General features: G+C 41.6%; 1 protein-coding gene across 6 annotated transcripts in view; it reads right to left on the bottom strand.

The window, feature by feature from the left end:
* Window positions 1-21,721, bottom strand: part of hivep2a (HIVEP zinc finger 2a) — a 179,505-nt gene that overhangs the window by 98,819 nt on the left and 58,965 nt on the right. For all 6 annotated transcript variants that reach the window (XM_041804718.1, XM_041804717.1, XM_041804715.1 and 3 more), the window contains one exon: window positions 1,780-1,849. The gene's annotated coding sequence lies outside the window, so the exon portion shown is untranslated. The remainder of the gene's footprint in view (window positions 1-1,779; window positions 1,850-21,721) is intronic.

Below are 21,721 nucleotides of genomic sequence, written 5' to 3'. Positions count from 1 at the left end.
TGCTCATGGAGGCGCTCCGTCTATTGTTTCACTTCATCTTTTGTGTATTTGTTTTATCGTGAGCTCGTATTGTGTTTTGATGAAAGCCACATTTCCCACAGGGGAGAGGAGAAATCCTCGAAACCTCGACCCCGGACTCTGATGGAGCAGGAGAGTGTTACCCAACCGAAGCGAGACAGCTGCAACAATATCAGGCTGGAGACAGAGCGAAGGGGGGAGGAGGGGGTGAAGATAGCAACAAGAGAGAGGAGAAGAAGAGGAGGTCAGCGAGGTTCTATTTTTATCTGGGCTGAGTCGTGTCTCAGCTTGAATGGAGGCAAAGAAGAGTTGTGTGGAAAAGTGCGTGCACAGATTATTTCATAACCTTGGCACTCAGCACGCCGCTGACAGACGCTGATTTCTGAGTGTGTTCAAGGAGCACAACGCCATCATGGCGACCTGTCAGTGACCCCACGCAGAGCTGCAAACACAACCCCACACTTCCACTGAGGATTTTTCACACGATGCCTTTTCACAGACCTAGTCAGACGCTGTGTTGTTGATATTACAGTCAGCGTGTCAGGACAGGTAACACATCCCCTTACACTGTTTTAGTCCAACAACCACAACCCAGAATCATCCCAGCTTTTCTGTCTGATGGTTATTTAGCTCTCTGGAATGTTTCTGTGGGTTCCACTTCTGCTTTTCTTGGTCACAATGAAATTCCATCCACTCTGTTACAATTTAGATTTATGCTTTTCAGGGAAAAAACAACAAAAAGTCACACCATTTACAAAACAGCCCTAAAAGATGCCAACAATACCCCCAAAACCAGGAATGCCAGGTTTAAAATCACGTGTGACGTCTAAATGGCTCAGATCAGCTGTAAACGCAGACGTAAAGAATGTGCATGCAGCTAAAACAGGCTGTTCTTCAATATGTCTAGTTTAGAATGCATGAAGAAAACTCTTCTGTTAAAACAAGAAAATATGATAAAAGCACTGAGTTATGATCCTCTATGAGAAGATACAAACCATAGACACAACATGACAACACACTGCAGTCCAAAATGAGACAACACCATGATGCAAAATGAGGCGATACGAAACTGTAGAGATGCATGACATTATCAGGCGCTAATTCTCCCTGACTCACTCCATATGTCTGTTTGCAGAGTATTTTCAGGTTGACGCGCCAGCGGTTAAATTGCTTGAGTGGTGTCATGTGTCACTCTAACTACCACAAAGACAAGAAAAGCTGCACCAGGAAAGCTGCTCAAAGCAAATTACCACCGAAAAAGACCTGTGCTGGGTCAAAATCAGCAGGGAAATCTGTTCTATCACTTCCAAATTTTAAATATCAACATTTAAAACCAGCAGCTAGATAACAGAATCACAAAAGTCAGGATATAGATATGTTGTTTTTTTCCACTTACTCATAAAATAAAGCTAGTTTATGAGTTAACAGGGAACCAGTTAAATCAGAGCTAAATCCTGTTAAAACTGCAGCGGAAATAAAAAAAAAAAAAACACTTGAGCACAGAAAACTGGGCAACCAAGGCACTGAATCACAGCATGCAAACAGAACCATTAAAACCGTCTTTGACAACATGACAGCCATCAAACCTCTGCAGAAACCAGACGATAAAACAGCGCTCTCCCTCTCTAAGTCACAGCAGGGCTGCACTGACCTCTGACACCTCATCAGTGCATCATCACAGTGTTATTCCTGCATGTCTGACTCTTAAAACCTCTGAGGAGTGAAATCAGGTTAGGTGTCATGGCAGGTGAGGAGGCTTACCTGTCAGTCTGCACGTGCTCGGTTTGGTTTCAGCTGGAGTCCTGACAGGAAGTGTCCTCATGTGGCCATCCTGTAAGAGGAGAAACATCATCAGTATGAATGCATTATACCCTTAACGCTGCACTTATGAGCGAGCTACAGTGGCATTCTGCAGTGTTGTTGAAATCATGAGAATTATAAAGTTTTTAGAATTCAGAGTCAAGTTTTTTAGATGCAAACAAGAAGTCTGACTGCTTCCTTATTCCTTTAAACGAAGACAAACCAGCTTAAAATAGAACAGAAGAAGCACAGACACTCCAACAGTATAACTACAAACTACCACATACCGACCTGGTGATGCAAAGATTCATTAGAGAACTACAACCCAAATTCCAAAAATGTTGGGATGCTGTTAGAAGTTAATAAAAACATGTGGAAAACTGTTCTGTGATCAGAGGAAAGCACAGACGCCATGTCCTGTGGACTAAAGAGGATTTGGAGCATCCAGCTTGTTCTCCTGGCTCAGGTCTAAAGCCTGCATCTCAAATGGTATGGGGTAGCATTAGTGCCTATGGCGTGGGCAGTTCTAACATCTGGAAAGGAACTATCAATGCTGAAAGTAGAGAGAGCTTTTAGAGACACATATGCTCCCATCCAGACAACGTCTCTGTCAGCAAGACCATGCTAAACCACAGACCACACTCATCACAACAGCATGGCTTCACGGGAGAAGAGTCCGGGTCAAATTTAATTCAAATATAATTTACCCATGCCTTTAAGGGTAATTAATTACAGGTTAAATACCCAGAAAGTCAAAACAACATCACTAGGACCCTCCCACCGTAGAGGAGAGCAAAGCCAGAGAAGCACGTTTATACTCCGTTTCCAATTTATTGACTAAATGTTGAAAAAGTCAGCGGTGTGGCAACATTTGTTAAAAAGGATGATTTTGGACCGTTCCACGACCAATCGATTAATTGATGATCTGGTGCGATTGTAGTCAACCAAGTTTTTCTTTGGTTGGCTACAGCCCTAGACCTTTCACCAACAGAAGCACCAGAGGAGGAAGAAGACCCAGGACTGCAGAGCAACTAGAATACAACATCAGCCAAGAATGGGACAACATTCCTCTCCATAAACTCTATGTCACTGATAATCAACTGGTGGCCCAAGGGCCAAATCAGGCCCCCCAAAGCTTCCTGTCTGGACCCCAGCTTCAGATCCAGATTCAGAAAAGCAGGAAAAGAAAATGTTGTGGTTTTAAGAGTATCTTTAGCTTTAAATGTCTGCAGCTGTTAAATCCACAACAAAACAATTCATATTCAAACAGTTTTGGAACGACTTCACATTTGATCTGTTTTTACAGAAATTCACTTGTCAGACATTATTAGTAAATATTAAAAAATGTTTTAAAACTGGAAAAATGTCCTGATAAAGAGGTGAAAAAGGGTTAGAGAGTGGCAATGATGGGCGGTAAGGTCCAAATGGGCTGTGGAGTGGCACAGAGAGACAAAAACTTCCAGGAAAAGTGGTGAGAAGAGGTTAAAATGATAAACCATTAGTATTAGAGGATAAAGGGGGTAAAAATATATCAAAATGGGTGAAAAGTGGCAAAAATAGACAAAAAGGGGCAAAAATGGAGAAAGGATGGATAAGACAGGCAAGAAAAGTGGTTTAAAGGAGTTAAAGAATGGCAAATAGTTGGGTTATAGAGGCAAAAATGGGTTAAAAGTGGCAAAAATGGTGCAAAAATAGCCAATGGCAAAGTAGTAAAAAGGCAGGAAAGTGGGTTAAAGAGTGATTAAATAGCAAAAATGGGTTAAAAGTGGCACAAAATGTAGCAGAAATAGAAATAGAATAGGGACCATTCTCTAGATTTTCAGGAGCCCAGCCAACTCTGTGGGCAGGCCCGTCTCCTTATGGTCTCCAGTTTCATAGATCAGGATAGATCTCACTTGTAATGAATAAAAATGTCCTCTGTTTAAAAGAGAATACTAATAAAATAAAATGTTAATCAAAACAAAATATTGGTTTAATATGTCTTTATTTGGAAGTCCATGTCAAGAATAAATCTGGCCCTTGTGCAGGTGTATTTGATGACTCCTGCTCTATGTTGCTGCCATCAAATTCAAAATGAGTTTTAATTATTACCAAGTGTCCCAGATTGTTTGGAGGTGGATCTCTATGCACTAATAATAGTGTGTATGCTGAGGGTGAGTGTGTGTTTTCTGAGCTCTGCAGCTGTTTAATAGTATAATCAGGCAGGTTCATGCTGTTTATTTGTGTTTGTGGATTTAATCAGTGGTTTATGTGTGTGTTAGTAGTGTGTGTGTAGGGGTGTGTGTGTGTGTGCATTTCTCAGGGACTCCGGTCACTATCGTAACAGGAAGTAAACAGGATGTGGTGGAGGAAGTGGTCACCGGAAATGTGAAGCAGAAAACCCCTCCCTTCCCTTTTTACTATCTCACACTCAGAGCCATTCATAAAAACAGAGACTGTTCTCTGCAGGGAAGAACGAGAGGAGGAGGGGAGAGGGAGAGACACGGTGAGAGATAAAAAAGAGTGAACGAGGAGAGAGCGAGTGGAAGGATGGGTGAGCCGGTGGAGAAAGAGAGGAGAGACAGAGACAGAGGAAGGAAAGACCCTACTTCAGGACACTGAAGCATAATGAAGGGGTGAGGAAGAGAGAGGAAACAGGAGAGAGGATGTGACATGGAAGGGTGGGTGACCGTGAAGAGACTCAGGGTGAGCTGATGTGTGAAAATAGCTGAAATATTCCATAGAATTCCCAGTCAGGGGGTGGGAAGGCTGATGATGCTTGCATCCTGAGACTTCAGCCACACAATGGCAGACAGCCAGAGTGATCTCTGTGCAGCAGAGCTGATATTATTCTACCTCTGTATGAAGTCTCCTCTGCCACCCCTGTGTCAGCCCCTAACCTCTACCTCAGGCCGGCCCTCCTCAGACCCTCTGATGAAGGGGGGGAGGAGAGAAAGGGTGAGGATGAAGAGAGAGAAAGAGCTCATCACCATCATTAATGATGGAACAGAGAGAGAGGAGGGTCAGATGATCACACTGGGACGACTGTTGTTCTGTCGGGTTTTTCCGTCTTGTCCCCTCTCCTCGGCTCTGCCAGGGAAAATCTGACTCGGTTTTTCTGTTCCATGTCTGTCTGAAACACGCAGCGGCGAGGCCGGCGTTGGTCCGACTTTCCATGAGAGGAAAAATGAAGCGGCGCTGCTTCTTTATTAGACCTTCTCTGATGACACCATCACACTTAATCTCCTCTGCAGCTCTTTGGCATGTTTTACCCATAATCCTCTTCTGCTCTGTCCAGTGAGTGATGCTATGAGTCAGAGGAGCTGACATGAAACCGATCAGGTCTGCTTATTGATTACAATAGCACATCTGCTGCAGGGGAGGAGGACTCAGTGATTCCAGACCAACGTGAATCACCTCAATGCTTTCTGTCTGTTCAACTTTGACCCATAAAAACACGGACAGGAGGTCAGAGGAGGGTCAAAGTGGCTAAAAATGACAGCAAGTTACCATCATTTCATCTCTCTGATGAGAGCAACAGCTGATCTATAAAATAATTCCCTATGTGATGTAGCTCTGATCAGTCCCACCAATCAGAGACCCTCTTTCACAGAAACCCAGACCAGGTCCTTCCACTGCCATGCTGGAACCTCAACACTGCTAAAGATGTGCTAGATCAGTGATACTCAAGCATCAGCCGAAGCGTGGAAAAATACCACTGACAGAGCCACAATCTGAGTGGTGAAAAGTGACAAAGAATGAGTTATAGGTGGTAAAAAATGGCCAAAAAGAACAAAAATGTGGCAAAAAATGAGTGGAAAGTGACTAAAATGGGCAAAAAGCAATCAAGAGTGGCAACAATGGGCAAAAAATGGGAAGCAAGTGGTATTTAATGGCAAAACGTAGCTTAAATGGGCAAAAAATGGTGAAAAAGCGCAAAAATTGGATAAAAGAGGCACAAATGGTCAAAAAAATAGGATGTCTCAGATGTTCCTTATTTTGGATCATTTGGTGTAAAAATGACAAATAACAGGAACAAAATGTTTGGGATTTTCTCCAGCAGACTGCAAACGGCAACAGCTGTGAATGGAGCTAAAATGTTAGTTTTTAGCATGTTTTTGTGTCACTCAGCCGTTCCCCAGTGGTGTAGCATGACCTGTGGTTTAATCTGAGCAACAAACATTAAATAAAGACACAGACAGGTTAAAGAGGAAGTTTTACAACCATAGGAAGATGCTGAGGCTGGAGATTTAGGGCACTAAATATGAAAATGACTGGTCTGCTGTACCACCTCCATTTAACGTCCATGATCCACTGAGAAAGGTTGTTATCGTTCCAACCCTCCAGTAAGAACCGTGGATCTAGACCAGGGGTCATCAAGTACGCCTGCACAAGGGCCAGATTTATTCTTGACATGGACTTCCAAATAAAGATAAATTAAATCAATATTTTGTTCTGATTAACATTTTATTTTATTAGTATTCTCTTTTAAACACAGGACACTTTTAGTCATTACCAGTGAGATCTATCCTGATCTATGAAACCGTAGACCACAAGGAGACGGGCCTGCCCACAGAGTTGGCTGGGCTCCTGATAATCTAGAGAATGGTCCCTCATAATTATGATTTAGCACCAATATGAACTCATGTTTAACTTTTCACCACTTCACTGCTTCTATTTCTGCTACATTTTTGCCACTTTTAACCCATTTTTGCTATTTAATCACTCTTTAACCCACTTTCCTGCCTTTTTACTACTTTGCCATTGGATATTTTTGCACATTTTTGCCACTTTTAACCCTTTACCTACTGAGTCTAAAGATGGTGATTTGGACATATTTTGTTATTATGGCTGTAAAATAGTCAGGAAATGCCCTAAGTCTGAGAGCTTTGCTCCCTTTTCCCAGTAGTACTTGAACTTGACTTTTCAACCTCTGGTTAATGATTATTGCACATTATATGGAATTGTCAGCAGTTTAAAGAGAGAAAAACACAAAAACAGATTTGTTTTTCATGGCTTTTATTAGAAGATATTTTGTTATTGCTCATGAAGTTTTGATTTGACATTTGAAATGTGAACCAATTCATGTTTAGAACAATCAGCAGTCATTTTTGGAGTCTAGGACTCTGGGTGTGCAAAACACAGTGCAAAAGATAACCATATACATAGGCCACAGTTAGTGCAAATAAAGGTGGAAAAATGCATTCTCAACATTCTCAGTAACATATTGTTATTGCACATGACAGACACGCACAAATGCCACTATCTAACGCTATTTTTGAAAACTAAACACCACTCTCGCTCGCTCTCCTTTTACTCTCTACCTTCACTCTCCTTTCTCACTCGTCTTCTGCCAAAGCTGCAGTTTTCGCGGTGCTGTTCGACATTACTGAAACATATATACCACACATCGTATATTGAGAGCACAGATTCTCAGCTCTCTGTCAGCGTTGGAATTTTTTAAATTGAGCAAACTTTGGAGGAGCTACAGTATTGAGGATCCGTGTAGCAGTCTCGCCATACTTCTGGTGTTCTGCTATGAATGCCCATGTCATATGGTTGTGAGTACTGTAATGAACCATATATGTGCACATGCCCACAATTCTCAGCTTTCCCACGCCGTTGGAATTTTCCTGATTGAACAAACTTTGACAGAGTTACAGTAATAATACTCTGGACGTATAAAACACAGCACTGCTGCTGGCTCAGTAGGTAAAGGGTTAACCCATTTTTGCCTCTATAACCCAACTTTTTTCCATTCTTTAACTCCTTTAAACCACTTTTCTTGCCTGTCTTATCCATCCTTTCTACATTTTTGCCCCTTTTTGTCTATTTTTGCCAGTTTTCATTACTTTTGTCACCATTTTTGCCACTTTTCACCCATTTTTGATTTACTTTTTGCCCCTTTTATCCTCTAATACTAATGGTTTATCATTTTAACGTCTTCTCACCACTTTTCCTGCAAGTTTTGTCCCTTTGTGCCACTCCACAGCGCATTTGGATCTTATCGCCCATTTTTGCCACTCTCTAACCCTTTTTCACCTCTTTATCTGGACATTTTTGCCAGTTTTTTATTTATAATGTCTGACAAGTGAATTTCTGTAAAAACAGATCAAAGGTGAAGTCGTTCTAAAACTGTGTGAATATGAATTGCCTTTGGGGTGGATTTAACAGCTGCAGACATTTAAAACCAAAAGATACTCTTAAAACCACAACATTTTCTTTTCCTGCTTTTCTGACTCTAATAATCTTCTGGGGACCAGACAGGAAGCTTTGGGGGGCCTGATTTGGCCCCCGGGCCACCAGTTGATGATCAGTGATCTAGACCCTGAAGCCTCCTGGCTAACAGCCTCAGCTACCTGTGCCCACAATAAAAGAACCAATCAAAGATGTAGATGTAGAACCTGACGGGGGTTCCTCTGTTTTCTCTGGTAGACTAGCTGCATGTCTGCTCCTCAGTCTGAAGACCCGGGGCTGTTTGGTTCAGCATCAGCCCAATAATGAGGTTAAGATCATTAAAGTTAGGACAAACACACTTAATGAAGCTGATGTAACCCATGTGACACACAGCCTTTAAAGGAAAAACCCATAAATTATTACTCTGATAGAAACTCACTCCATTCCTGCAGGAGAGAGAGTGATTTAAGGATGATGATCAGTGAATGAGAGGGATGAGGCTTTTCACTGACAGCTGTTACTGCATCTTTCTTCCACCTAACCAAACTAAAGAGATTTCCTGTCCTAGTCAGCCAGAATTTTCTGCTTCAAGCAGTTAAAAATATTGGTACACATTCATGCAGAGAAAACACCAGCTTTAGTGGGAAATGTTATTTTACTACCTAAAATTTTATGATGACGGCCACATTTAACAGAAAAATGTCTCTGAGGTTTGAAAAATCCTGGAGTTGTTGAGGTTCCCCAACCGACAGAGCAGAATAAACCCTACATCTACAATCCCAGGCTGCTCTCACACTGAGTATTGTTCTTGCATGGCAGTCAATCCCATGGAAACACCAAAACAAACAATGTGTTTTGGAATATTTTCCCAGACTGTCAGTGGTGTTTGCTCCCTGGGTCGGTCCAGTTGGTTCCTACTGTCATAAATCAGGACATAGGAATTTCCTGAAGCGGCTGCTCGCTGCACATTTTCACAGAAAGTTACACGAATAGAAGAAAAGAGCGGACTAGTTAGGGACTGATAGGAAACCTATCAGCTGGAGCAGCCTTTCCCCACCATTATCCTTGATCACATCCTCTTCTTATTATAACTGGCCCTAAAATATGAGGTCTGCAGATTTCCTCCAGTATAAAAATGTAAAATTAACCTTGATAATATGAAATTAACTTTAAAAAAAAAGTACTATAAGATAAAAAGAAATGTGGGAAAAGAAATTCATTGTATTTTTGTTTCATATTTTCAATTTTGCTTTGCACAATCATGACTTCAATCTATTACCTGGACTTTTATTTCAGGTTTTGACCTTTTACATGTATTATTTGGACTTTATATCTAATATTTTTACCTTTTACAATTTATTATTTTGATTTTTTATCTAATATTTTGATTTTTCCAATTTATTATTTTGACCTTTTTAACTTTTATTTTTGACTTTATCTTATATAATTTTGACCTTTTTATCTCATATATTGACATTTTGAACCAATAAATTTGACTTTTTTTGTCATATTTTGACTGTAATTTATTATTTTGACCTTTTAGATGCACCATCTTAAATTTTAAGTCATATTTTTGCCTTTAAGACATGATTGTGACTTTCTTTTTTTATATATTTGGTTTTCAAAAGTATTATTTTAACATCTTAATCCGTGTTTTGACCTTTTGAACTAATAAGTTTGACTTTTTATCTCTGATTCCGAGCCTTTTAACTCATTTTTTAATTCTGAAAATCATTTATCATCAGTGCTGATTTACCCCCATAATTTCTTACTGGTAATGGTTTAATGTGGACCATGTTAGGCCCTCAGGTGAGACCTTAATCCAGAATCCGGCCCCTGCTGTGACTGAGTCTGACACCCCTGGTTTAGATGATATGAGTTCCTAGTTGTGGACTGAAGGATCCTGAAGGATCCTGGCCCTACTGGGACTAAAGAGTCGTGATTGGAGAAGTCAGACAGATGGAAAGAGAGGAAACGTGCCATCAAACTGTCGCTAGAATGTTTAACAGAATGGAGTTTTCCGTTGCCTTGAGAGGATTTAGCATGGTAGCATTTTTAAGGAGTTACCACCAAGCAGAAGAAACACCGAGCAACAACCCTCCACAGCTCCCAGCCTCTGAAACCTTCTCTCCACAGTCAGACATCCATGAACATGATGATGCATCCTTCAGCTCCTGAATGCTTTAAAATGCCTCAGTTTAAGGAGGAATAACCAGGGAAAGGAACAGCTCTGCAGGGAGAAGGATGACATGCAACAAGGTCACCATTTGGATTCAAACCCACAACATCTGGAATACATGGCTGCATGCTGGGAAATTACCAGAAGCCACCAGTCAAACTCTGGCAGCCAGTGACTGTGACTGGTAAGCTCGTGTCCTGGACCCAGTTTTGGCGGCTAACCAGCTACAATTTGGAGTTTGATTCTCCTCTAAGAAGCATGTTTGGGTGCCAAAATGAAGAAGGAAGCGAGTGATTTTTGGAGCCTGTTCCCCACCGTCGGCTGGCAGATGAAGAGCTACACTCTCCGTCCCATCATTTCTGAGACGCCTCCACAGCCAGGACTAGAGAGTGGAAGTGAAAAACAAAGTTTAGAGCTAAAGATTGGATTACGTCCCTCTCTTTTAACTTCTTTTCCTTCCGTCTCTCCAAAGAGAGCGAGCGAACAATGAAGGTAAAGAGGAGATGAAAGCGAGCGACAAAGAGTGGTGGAAAATTCATCCGCTCATTTTCCATTCAGAGCAGACTGGGAAGTAAAAAAGCCTCCGGGTCAGATACAAATTTGGATTCTATTCTCATCTCTTCCCCCTTCTCTTTTTTCCTGCTCTCTCCTGCCATGAACCCGTCTCTCCCAGCCGTCCGAGATTTGTATTTCTGTTTGTTTGGTCGTCTCACGTCTCCTATTCTCTCCAGCTGTGGTTTTATAAAATTAAAATAATCAACCAACCAGGCAACCGAGCAAACAAGCAGCAAACAAGTTAACAAACAATCCAAAACAGCTTTCACAAAGTCAAACCAGATTATAAATCAACTTTCTATTTGACACTGGTGATGACAGAGACATCTTTAGAAGCTCTGACCAGACGCTAGCGGGGTTTCCTCCAACGCTGGTGCACGATTTCAATCTATGCATCAAAGAACACGACTGGAAATGCTGCAGAAAAACTCTTTATGTCTGGAGGAGGTGGAAAAGGTTACGCATCAATTAAAGAGACTTGTTGCTGCAGAAACACATTTAGTGAATATGTCTGGATTTACACACCTAAGGAAGCATCCATGGATGTTACCGTCGTAGGAGAGAGAGAGAAACATCCTCTTTCTCCGCATCTAATGGAGATGAAGCCTTTGGATCATAATGCAATGTAGTGTTAATCCCTCTTCTTCTGCACTTTTTATTTTATTTTTTTAAATTAATTATTTTTTTTTTTTATTGCCTTAAATCCTCCAGGCAGCGCTGCTTTAAAACCTGCCATCATTCACTTATAGATATCAGTTAGCACCGTACATCACTGCATCTACAAGTGCAAGATACAGCTCTACTGTGGAGAGACAAAGACATTTTAAACAACATCCAGAAGCTTCATCCATTTCTCTGAGCTCCTGAGCTCACCTGAGACGGACTGACCTGAAGGAGAACACTGTGCTGGGGTCTGACAAGTCCACATTAAGACTGATTCTAGGAATAATGACTGTTGAGTCCTCTGGGCTGAAGAGGAACAGACCATCCAGAATGGTGCAACGGTCAAAACATCAATTCTATGATAGTATGGAGGTGTATTAGTACCCATGGCATGGGTCACTTACACATCTGTGATAGTATGGAGGTGTATTAGTGCCCATGGCATGGGTCACTTACACATCTGTGATAGTATGGAGGTGTATTAGTGCCCATGGCATGGGTCACTTACACATCTGTGATAGTATGGAGGTGTATTAGTGCCCATGGCATGGGTCACTTACACATCTGTGATAGTATGGAGGTGTATTAGTACCCATGGCATGGGTCACTTACACATCTGTGATAGTATGGAGGTGTATTAGTGCCCATGGCATGGGTCACTTACACATCTGTGATAGTATGGAGGTGTATTAGTGCCCATGGCATGGGTCACTTACACATCTGTGATAGTATGGAGGTGTATTAGTACCCATGGCATGGGTCACTTACACATCTGTGATAGTATGGAGGTGTATTAGTACCCATGGCATGGGTCACTAGTTGCGAACACCAAAAATGGGTGTTTTTTGTTGTTGATTGTGTGAAAATCTGTCAATCTACTGACACAACTTTGACCAATTTAGGTTTTTAAGACGTGCAAAAATCAAAAGATCTCATTTCATGAAGCTGCAAACACAAGTCATATTTCTGTCTCTACCCTTGCTGCCTTTCATTCTTTCAGTATACAGTTACAATAATACTATGTAAAAGCAGTTGATCTGAATAACATCCCACCAATCAATCCATCAATTTAAATCAGAGAGCCACTGAAAGCTTCATCCTTGACAGGATTCGAAAGTCCAAAAAGTCAGGACGGTTAGAACTAAAAGAAACTCAGACAGTGAAAAGTTTGAGCTCGACGTCAGCTCTACTTTAAAGTTTTACTGAAACACAGAGAAGGTAAAGGTGGAGGAAAAGGCCCTGCTTTTATTCTACTGTTAGGCTGCTTGTTATGGAGCCACACACCACAGATACACACATAGAAACGCACACAGGGGCACACAGACCACAGAGGAATTTCCTACTTTCTTATAAACTGATAATGGGATGTGTCCCAGCGGGAGTGGAAAATCAGAGGTGACTTACGAGCCTCCACATTCCAGCCTCACACACAAACGTCCTTCCTCGAGCACGTGAGCGCACCGTTTGTTTTCCTCCTCTGGGAGGAAGAGACGGAGTAGGAAAGTTTGGCCACCAGAAAACAGTTAACTCGGACAAGTTTCCATGTCTTCACAGCAGCGGGCCGCTTCATCCTTTCTGTTTTTCTTTCGTTTTGATGCGGGGGAAGTCACGAGGGGGGAGCATTTCTGAACATGTAGCTGCAGAGAAATGTGGAGACGGAGTTACGATAAAAAGGAACAAAGAACGGCACTGAGAGGAGGAGGAGAAGGAGACGAGTACAGAGTATGGGAATGGAAGACCAAGATAAGAAAATCACTTGAAAGTTCTTTACAACATTCACCAAAGCAGTATTATTGTCCTGAAAACAGCCTGACTCAGCAGAAAATCTTCCTCATTACATCAGGAGGTTTTGGTTTGTTAAGAGAGTGAACCAGGAGGCTTGTACTCAGTCTCAGTGCCTCCAAAGTCTAACCTTTAGGTGGATCACAGCTAGGGCTGAACCATTTGGGAAAATAATCTAGTCGTGATTTTTTCACCCAACATTGCGATTGCAATCTAACGTGATTATTCTTCAGGTTCCTCATCTTATAAACTATTTTATATTATAACACACAAAGCTATTTCCCCCAGAAATTTGAATCAAATTCCCTCAAATCTACAAATAAATGTTCAAAAATTCTAAGAAAATAACTAAAACTTAAAAACCTGCCCCACCACCCAAAAAAATCAAATCAAATTCCCAAAAAATGTCAAATAAATTCCTCAAATTTTCATAAAAATACAAAAAAAAAAATCAAAGCAACCCTCCCCCCCAAAAAAATCAAATCAGCTTCTTAAAAATTTACAAATAGTTTCTCAAATATTCATGAAATTGCCTAAAAGTTTCAAAGCTAATTCTCCGAGAAAATTTCTATCAAATTCCCCAAAATTTACAAATAAATGTATGAAATTTTCAAGAAGATACTTTAAATTTTCAAAGCAAATTCCCCCCCCAAAATTCAAATCAAATTTCTAAAAATTCAAAATAAATTTCTCAAATTTCCACAAAAATATTTAAAAAATTTTAAGCAAAAATCCCCCAAGATTCAAATCAATTTAACAAAAATGTCTTATTGTTATTAATTATTTTTTGTCCTATTTCGCAAATTTGATTTGAATTGTAATTAAAGGAATGGATTTATTTTGAAGACAAAAATATACAAAAACAAGGAAAGAAGGAACTTTGTCATTTATTCTAAAAAATATTGGCACTTGAATGTTTGCATTATGTGTAGAAACTGGTATTTCAAAAACACATTTCAGGTCAGAGAAATATTGCAGTAGGTCACATTGCGATTTAATCTACATTTAATTGGCCAGCCCTGATCACAGCTGCATCAGCGCGCCAAGAAAGAGAAATAAAGAAGGCAGAATTAAAGTAGATGCAGAGGAGGAACAAAAGAACCCCTCAGAGCTAGTAAAAGTTAAAACATTTGTCATAAAATACTTCATTACGGTTGTTTTTAAAGCACAATAAGACAATGGGTTGTAAATGAGGCGTTCTTGCTGCAGGTTCATGCACCTTCTTCAGCAGTCATCAGCTGTGCTCTCACCAACACCTCTCTGCCCCATCATCACCTCTGCCTGTGCTAACTCCTCCTTCTCCTCTTGGCACTAACATCCCTCATCTCCACCGCCATTTATCAACCTACTGATCCTTTCATTCTTTCATGCTTCTTCCTCCTGTCTTTTTTTAACTCTCCCTCCATCTGTCCGGCCCTCTCTCCTCCCTTCATCCCCCCATCATGAAGCTCTGCTTGCCAGGCGACCAGAGGCTATGATACACTGCCACTTCCTGCTGAGCGTGTGTGTGTCGGTGTGTGTTGGTGTGAGTTCCTGGCAGCGTTTGCAGCACAGAAGGTAAAAGGGGCTTATACCTGCAGAGACGGAGAGATGGAGCGATACAGAGGGAGAGATGGATGAGGGAAAGTGTCGTAACAGCGGACGTCAAGGTGATACAGCCACCTGTCCTGCCTGAGCCTGAGTGTCAGTGTGAAGGAGCCCGAGGAAGCTGGCTGTGTTTGGGAGCACTACGGCACGTTCACACTGTAAGACAGTAGATATGGGTCACACACGGGCAGAAATACAGTCTGAGGGAGACTTAGAAGGGCTTCAGCTGCTGTTCTAGAGTTTATAGGAGCTGCAGTTTCCCTTTTATGAACAACTAAAGGGCTGGAATCAGAACAACCCCAGTCTGCTATGCTCAAAACTTTGCTCTTCTCTTACTCATCTGGATCTTGTGATGTCTGCAGGAGCAATGAAGTGGTTTAAAGGAGTGTAATCAAAGCTCCATAACAGTCAGTATCATTTAAATTCATGCAGAATTATCAGCATCCATGCAGCCTGACGTCTACGTCACCGTCTGATCTGATACTCTGCGTTATGCTGGCAGGGATTAAGGTGCTCTACCTCCAGCTAATGTGGTTTACATCATGAGGATGAGAGCGTGGCTGGATTACTGGCTGCTCATGTCAAATCCTCATTAAGACTGCATTGTAGATTTGTTGCTATGTCAGTGAGAGAAAACAAACACATGTCGAAGATCTTTAAAGGCGTGCTCAAGCAGGGGTGAATCCAAAGAAGGCCAAAAGTGTAAAAGGAGTCAGGTTGTGTTTATGTTCAAGTCTGATTCCATCCTGTTGAAATGCTGTGATGCATGCTGATCGCCACACTTCCTGGGAAGCTGAGGATTTTTCCACAGAAACAGCTGACTCGGCTTTACACAGAAACACAGCAGCACAAAAACAAAAGAAGTGTGATGGATTAGCTGTTAGCGGGATGATTTTCATACTGTATACAAATGAGCAGCAACCTGTAGAAGAGAGGGAGAGCACAGCCAAAGAGCTGACTATACAGTCATGGACTAAAGTATTGGCACCCCTGGAATTTTTCCAAAAAATCCACCATTTCTCCCAGAAATTGTTGCATTTACAAATGTTTTTGGTATACATGTGTTTATTTCCTTTATGTTCATGGGAACAACACAAAAAAATAAGAAGAAAAAAGACAAAATTGACATAATTTTACACAAAACTCAAAAAATGGGCCAGACAAAATGATTGTCCCTCTTTTAAAACTGTGGATAAATCATTTTATTTCCAGCATGTGATGCTCATTTAAACTCACCTGTGGCAGTAACAGGTGCTGGCAATCTAGAAATCACACCTGAAGCCAGTTAGAATGTCTAAAAGTTGACTCAGCCTTTGTGTTGTGTGTCTGTGTGTGTCACACCAAGCATGGAGAAGAGAAAGAAGAGCCCAGAATTGTCTGAGGACTTAGGAAGCAAAACTGTATAAAAATATGAACAATCTCAAGGTTAAAGACCATCTCCAGACATCCTGAAATTCCTTTGTCTCCCTGGACGTGGACGGAAGAGAAAAACTGACAAAAGAATGCAACGCAGGATAGTTGGAATGGTGGATAAACATCCTCAGTCAACTTCCACACAGATTCAGGCTGTCCTGCAGACTCAGGGTGCAAAAGTGTCAGCTGGGACCATACGTGGTCATCTGAATGAGATGAAGCGCTATGGCAGGAGACTGAGGAGAACCCCACTGCTGACAAAGAGACATAAAAAAACAGACTGGAGTTTGCAAAAATGTACCTGAGTAAGCCTCAATCCTTCTGGGAGAACATTTTGTGGACAGATGAGACTAAGGTAGAGCTTTTTGGAAAAGCATGCCATTCTACTGTTTACAGAAAACAGAATGAGGCCTACAAAGAAAAGAACACAGTACCTACAGTCAAACATGGTGGAGGTTCAAGGGTTTTTTGGGGTTATTTTGCTGCCTCTGGCACTGGGTGCCTTGACTGTGAGCAAGGAATCATGAAATCTGGAGACTATCAAAAAATTTTGGGTCGCAATGTAGGGCCTAGTGTCAGAAAGCTGGGTCTGGGTCAGAGGTCATGGTTGTTCCAGCAGGACAATGACCCCAAACATACCTCAAAAAGCACCAAGAAATGGTTGGAGACAAAGCTGGAGAGTTCTGAAGTGGCCAGCAATGAGTCCGGATCTAAATCTCATTGAACACCTATAGAGAGATCTCAGAACTGCTGTTGAAGAAGCACCCTTCAAATCTGAGACCTGGAGCAGTTTGGAAAAGAAACTCATTTTTTGAGTTTTGTGTAAAATTATGTCAATTTTGTCTTCTGATTTTTTGTGTTGTTCCAATGAACATAAAGGAAATAAACACATGTATACCAAAAACATTTGTAACTGCAACAATTTCTGGGAGAAATGGTGAATTTTCTGGAAAAATTCCAGCGGTGCCAATATTTTTGTCCATGACTGTAAAGGCCAGGCAAAGCAGCCATTCATTCATTGTGCACAAATGCAAAGTGTTACACGGAGCCGAGGACACAGCAGTCTTTACTCAATAAAATAAACGGTTTTTCTGTGTAGAAGAAAGTCAGTTTACAGCACATTCACAAATCATATCAAAGTCAGCATGCAGATGCACTGGTTTAATCGATTGTTAACATATTTGTTCTTATTCATGCTTCTTATTTATCTAGTTCAGTCTTACTCAACCAAAGCAGTTCACAAATACCAGGAGCCACAATCTGAGAGGTGAAAGTGGCAAAAAAAAGGTCAAAGTGGCAGAAAAATAAGTTAAAAGTGGCAAAAATGGCCATGAAGCAGCAAAAAGAGGGGCAAAAATGGAGAGGAAAAGTAGCAAAAATGGGTGAGAAGTGACACAAAAATGAGTTACAGGTGGCAAAAATGGTAAAAAAAAGTGGCAAAAACATATAGCAAAAAATCTGTGAAAAGTGACTAAAATAGGCAAAAAGAAGCATTAAGGTAGTAAAAATGGACAAAGAACTGTAAAAAGGTGGCAAAAATGGGGAAAAAAGGGGCATTTAATGCAAAAGGCAGCTTCCTGCCTCATGGTGCCCTCAGGCCTTCAGCCTAAAAGTTCTATATTTCAGAGAGCATTTAAAACATCCAGAACAAGACATTAAAATACAAACATATCAGAATATAAGCCCCAAAGGTCATTAACTAGTGTCCTAGAGTTGTCCCATAATGCAGTGTGCAACTATGCATGCATTAGTTCACATGTGGTGGAAAGGGAGGCCCAAGAGCAGCCCTGCATCGGTGGGAGCTCTGGCTCGTCTTACAATATCCCAGCATGAATGTAAAACATCCCAAAGGAAAAATCCAACAACAAGTCATTTAATCACCTGAATCAGAATGATGCAAACGAGCTAGAGATGTGAAAGGCTCGGTCAGAGCCTCTGCTGTCTCCTTATGGAGCACAGCAGCATCTCTGAGTAGAAATATCATCTCTGCTGAAGCAAAACCATCAACTCCAACCTCAGACATCCATCGCCTACTCACTCAACTCCACAGCATCACACACACACATAGACACAGACAAGCATGCACGTGCATGACACACGTGCACATACCAGAGCAGAAGCAGCTCACTTCACTGTCTGAGAATTTGTGAATGGAAAAATGGTTTAACACAGTTGGCGGTCCAGCAGGACGTCCTATGCTCCTTCTCAGTGTCTATCAGACATTTGTTTCTCCATGTCTCTGGATGTTTTCACATTCATCTATTTATTGACCTGTCTGTCTCTCTTCATGCCTGTCCGTCCGCCTGACAGATCGTCTCGTGTCTGTCACGTCTTCGTTTGCTGAACTGTTTTTCTGCAGAAACATTCAGACAGCTGCATCTTTCCATCGCCTCTCTTTCTCTCTAAACCCAGACAGCAACCATCGGGATATAAAAATAACCGCCTGGTGTGATTTCCTGGAAGTGCATCAGAGTATTAAAGGGGAATTCTGCAGTATTAGGCCTCGTGTAAGCCATCTTTGAAGCTGGTTCCCAACCGGTCAAGGACCCACCACCATCCTCCTTAGTGACACCTCCAGTGATTTCATGCAAACATGTCAGAGACAAGACAGATCAAACATCCTTACTGCAGCCCAGCGAGGACATGCATGCATACATTTGATTTTACTGTTTCTTGTGGTAACGTGGAAATGTTGGCTGTTTTCTAGAAAAGTTAAGAAATAAATGATCATTGCTCAATCAGCTTTGACAGCTAAATAAAACCTGATAAGTTAAGATGTTGAGAAAGAAGACAGATCTTTAGAAAACACCCTCCAGGATGCCCTCACTGTGGGGACATGTGGTCCTGCATCAGGACCCAGCAGCTCCTCCTTCAGAGAAATCCTGACCCACATTTTCAATTGGACAAAAAGACGGGACAAAACAAACACGCTAGAAAAGATCATCATTGCAGAAGGAGCAGCACAATACATCTCATTTTACTCCACCATGGAGACGTGGTCGTTTCTACAGCCCTGGTGCCTCGCCTCATACGGCAGATTCCTTTAATCTGGGTAAAATCCAGAGCAGAGCCCACGCTTTAAACCCGTTTATCAGTCTGAAAGGTTTTATACTACAGTAAAGACACATCAGTCCTGCAGTTGCACTGACCTAACCTGGCTTCACTGCTCGGAACGTGCTGGAACACACAACACAGACCACAACAGTGGGCTGTGGCACCGCTTTCTAACCGCCTTTCCCCCTTTACCATGGAGGACCAAACCTGCCAAAATTAAAGATAAATAAATAAATAAAAGTAAAAATTCAAGATAAAAATCAAAAATTCAATTCAAAACTCAAATACAAAAACATAATAAATATAAATGGAAAAAGTACAAAGTAGATGAATAACTAGTTAGAGAAGAGAATTAACTGTTCTAAGGCTTTGTATTCACTGAACCTCAGCATTAATTTACTTTCACATCCATCCTGGATAGACCGGGCTGATGTGAGCCTTCAGGCTCTGCTTTGTGTTCTTCAAATCAGTTATCAGTATTCTCGCTACAATTCGCTGTCTTTCTCTCTGTTTTGCTCCAACTCGTCTCCTCGACCGGGCGCGCGTCTTTCAAACTTTATAAATTCCAAAACTTTGAATAGAAACACACCTACAAATGCTGCTGGGATTGAAGTCACTCATGTCCGCCATCTCCTGGTGTAAAGTGGTAACAGCGCAGACCTCCGCCATTAGCCCTATCTCCCAATAGTACAGAATCCTTTAAAAAATTCCTGGATCCAGACGGTGATCCGGATCACTCCCAAAATCTAATCAGTTCTTCCTTATGCCATTTCTGACATTTACTGAAAATTTCATGAAAATCCGTCCATGACTTTTCGAGTTATGTTGCTAACAAACAAACTAACAAATGGTGCAGATCACATAACCTCCTTGGCGGAGGTAATAAGGGCGATGGAAATATACAGAGAAAAAAAAGGTTGATAATTAAAGCCAACTGTATAAGCATGGGAAACAAACTGATTAAAGTGACTTGCAATGGATAATTACAGAGGTCAAAGTTTCCCTTTATTTAAGGTTTTCTGGGGGAATAATATTTCAGATTAAGACAGAAAAGAGCCACTGTTGAGTATCACTGTTCTAAAGGAACAGTCTGATCATGCCTGAGGAACAACAGGCACATTTAGAGAAATGCTGTCTCATCCAAACTCAACCCACCAGAGCATCATTGAGAGTTTTAGACATAAGAGTCAATTAGACAGCAGAGGAAGTGAAAACTGAGCTGCTTTAATCCGTATGAGAAAGCCTAAATGAGCTGAAACAGCAGCAGGGAAATTTCCAAATAAAAGTGAGTCAAAGAGAAGGAGGTTATGTAAGTCAGAGGACTGACGGAGCAGAGAGGAGAGGAACGAGTCAGAAAAAAAGACCTGAGATAGAGGAGAGGAGGATCGTCACACACCAGATAGGACAAGTTTGACACTGATTTAACCCTTGAGGGGTGTTTAGGTTTGTGGGAAATGTTTTCAGTGTTGTCTAATAAAATAATGATGGGATAAATAATTTCTTCATCCTCTGACTCCTTAGCTTTTCTGTGAAGAACTTAGAAAGGAACTGATTTCTAATGGTTGCCCGTTGAATACCGCCCTACACATTTATATTACATAGGAGGTGTTCAGGTCCACTGTCCTGTCCTTCTCCTTAGAGCCTTCACTTACTGTGTGTATGGGTGCGTGCATATGTGTGTATGGGTGTGTGCATGCATATGTGCAGGTGTGTGTGTGAATGGGTGCATGCATATGTGCAGGTGTGTGTGTGTGTGTGTGTGTGTATGAGTGTGTACATGCATTTGTCTCTTTGTACCTGCTATTCCATACACGCCTCTGCTCCTGATCCCTGCACAGCTGATCTTCTCACCAGCAGGAATCACTCTAGATTTTCTTACAGGCTATCCCGAATGATCTCCTCAGGTTTTGGAGATGATTTTTGCAGACACGAAAGCTTTACAGGATGATGAAGAGGAAGACTTTCTAGGATATCTCTTATTCCATCCAGGGCTGTCAGCAGGTGAGCGGCAGGGTTACACCCTGGACTGCCATATAGAGAAAAACAACCAGGTATATTCACATCTATGGGCAATTTAGACTCTCCAGTTTTAGCCCAACAAGCATGTTTTAGGACTGGGAGGAAGCTGAGCTGCATGCATGGGGAGAACATACAGACTCCACACAGAGAGGCCTATCTGACCGGGATTTGAACCAGGACCTTCTTCTGTCTGGCGACAATGATAACCCCTAAAGCTAACGTGCAGCCCTTTTCAGAATATGAAGGTACTGATACTGAGGAAGAGGAATAGACAGAAAATCAACCAGCATCCAAAAACATCTCCAATGAGCCCCTGTTTCTGTAGCCATCGTGAGGAGGAATCAGGAGGGCTGGTGCTCAGTCTACCTGATCAACGGAGCTGTCATATAGAGCCTAAAGTAGGAGTGTGATGCTGTTGTACATTTATGAACAGTGTGTGTCTGACTCTTCTACCCTGTAGCGTGTGTGTGTGTGTGAGAGAGAGAGAGAGAGAGG

The sequence above is a fragment of the Cheilinus undulatus genome, linkage group 14 (assembly GCF_018320785.1).
Source record: "Cheilinus undulatus linkage group 14, ASM1832078v1, whole genome shotgun sequence".
Lineage (NCBI taxonomy): Eukaryota > Metazoa > Chordata > Actinopteri > Labriformes > Labridae > Cheilinus > Cheilinus undulatus.
This window is presented reverse-complemented; position numbering and strand designations above follow the sequence as displayed.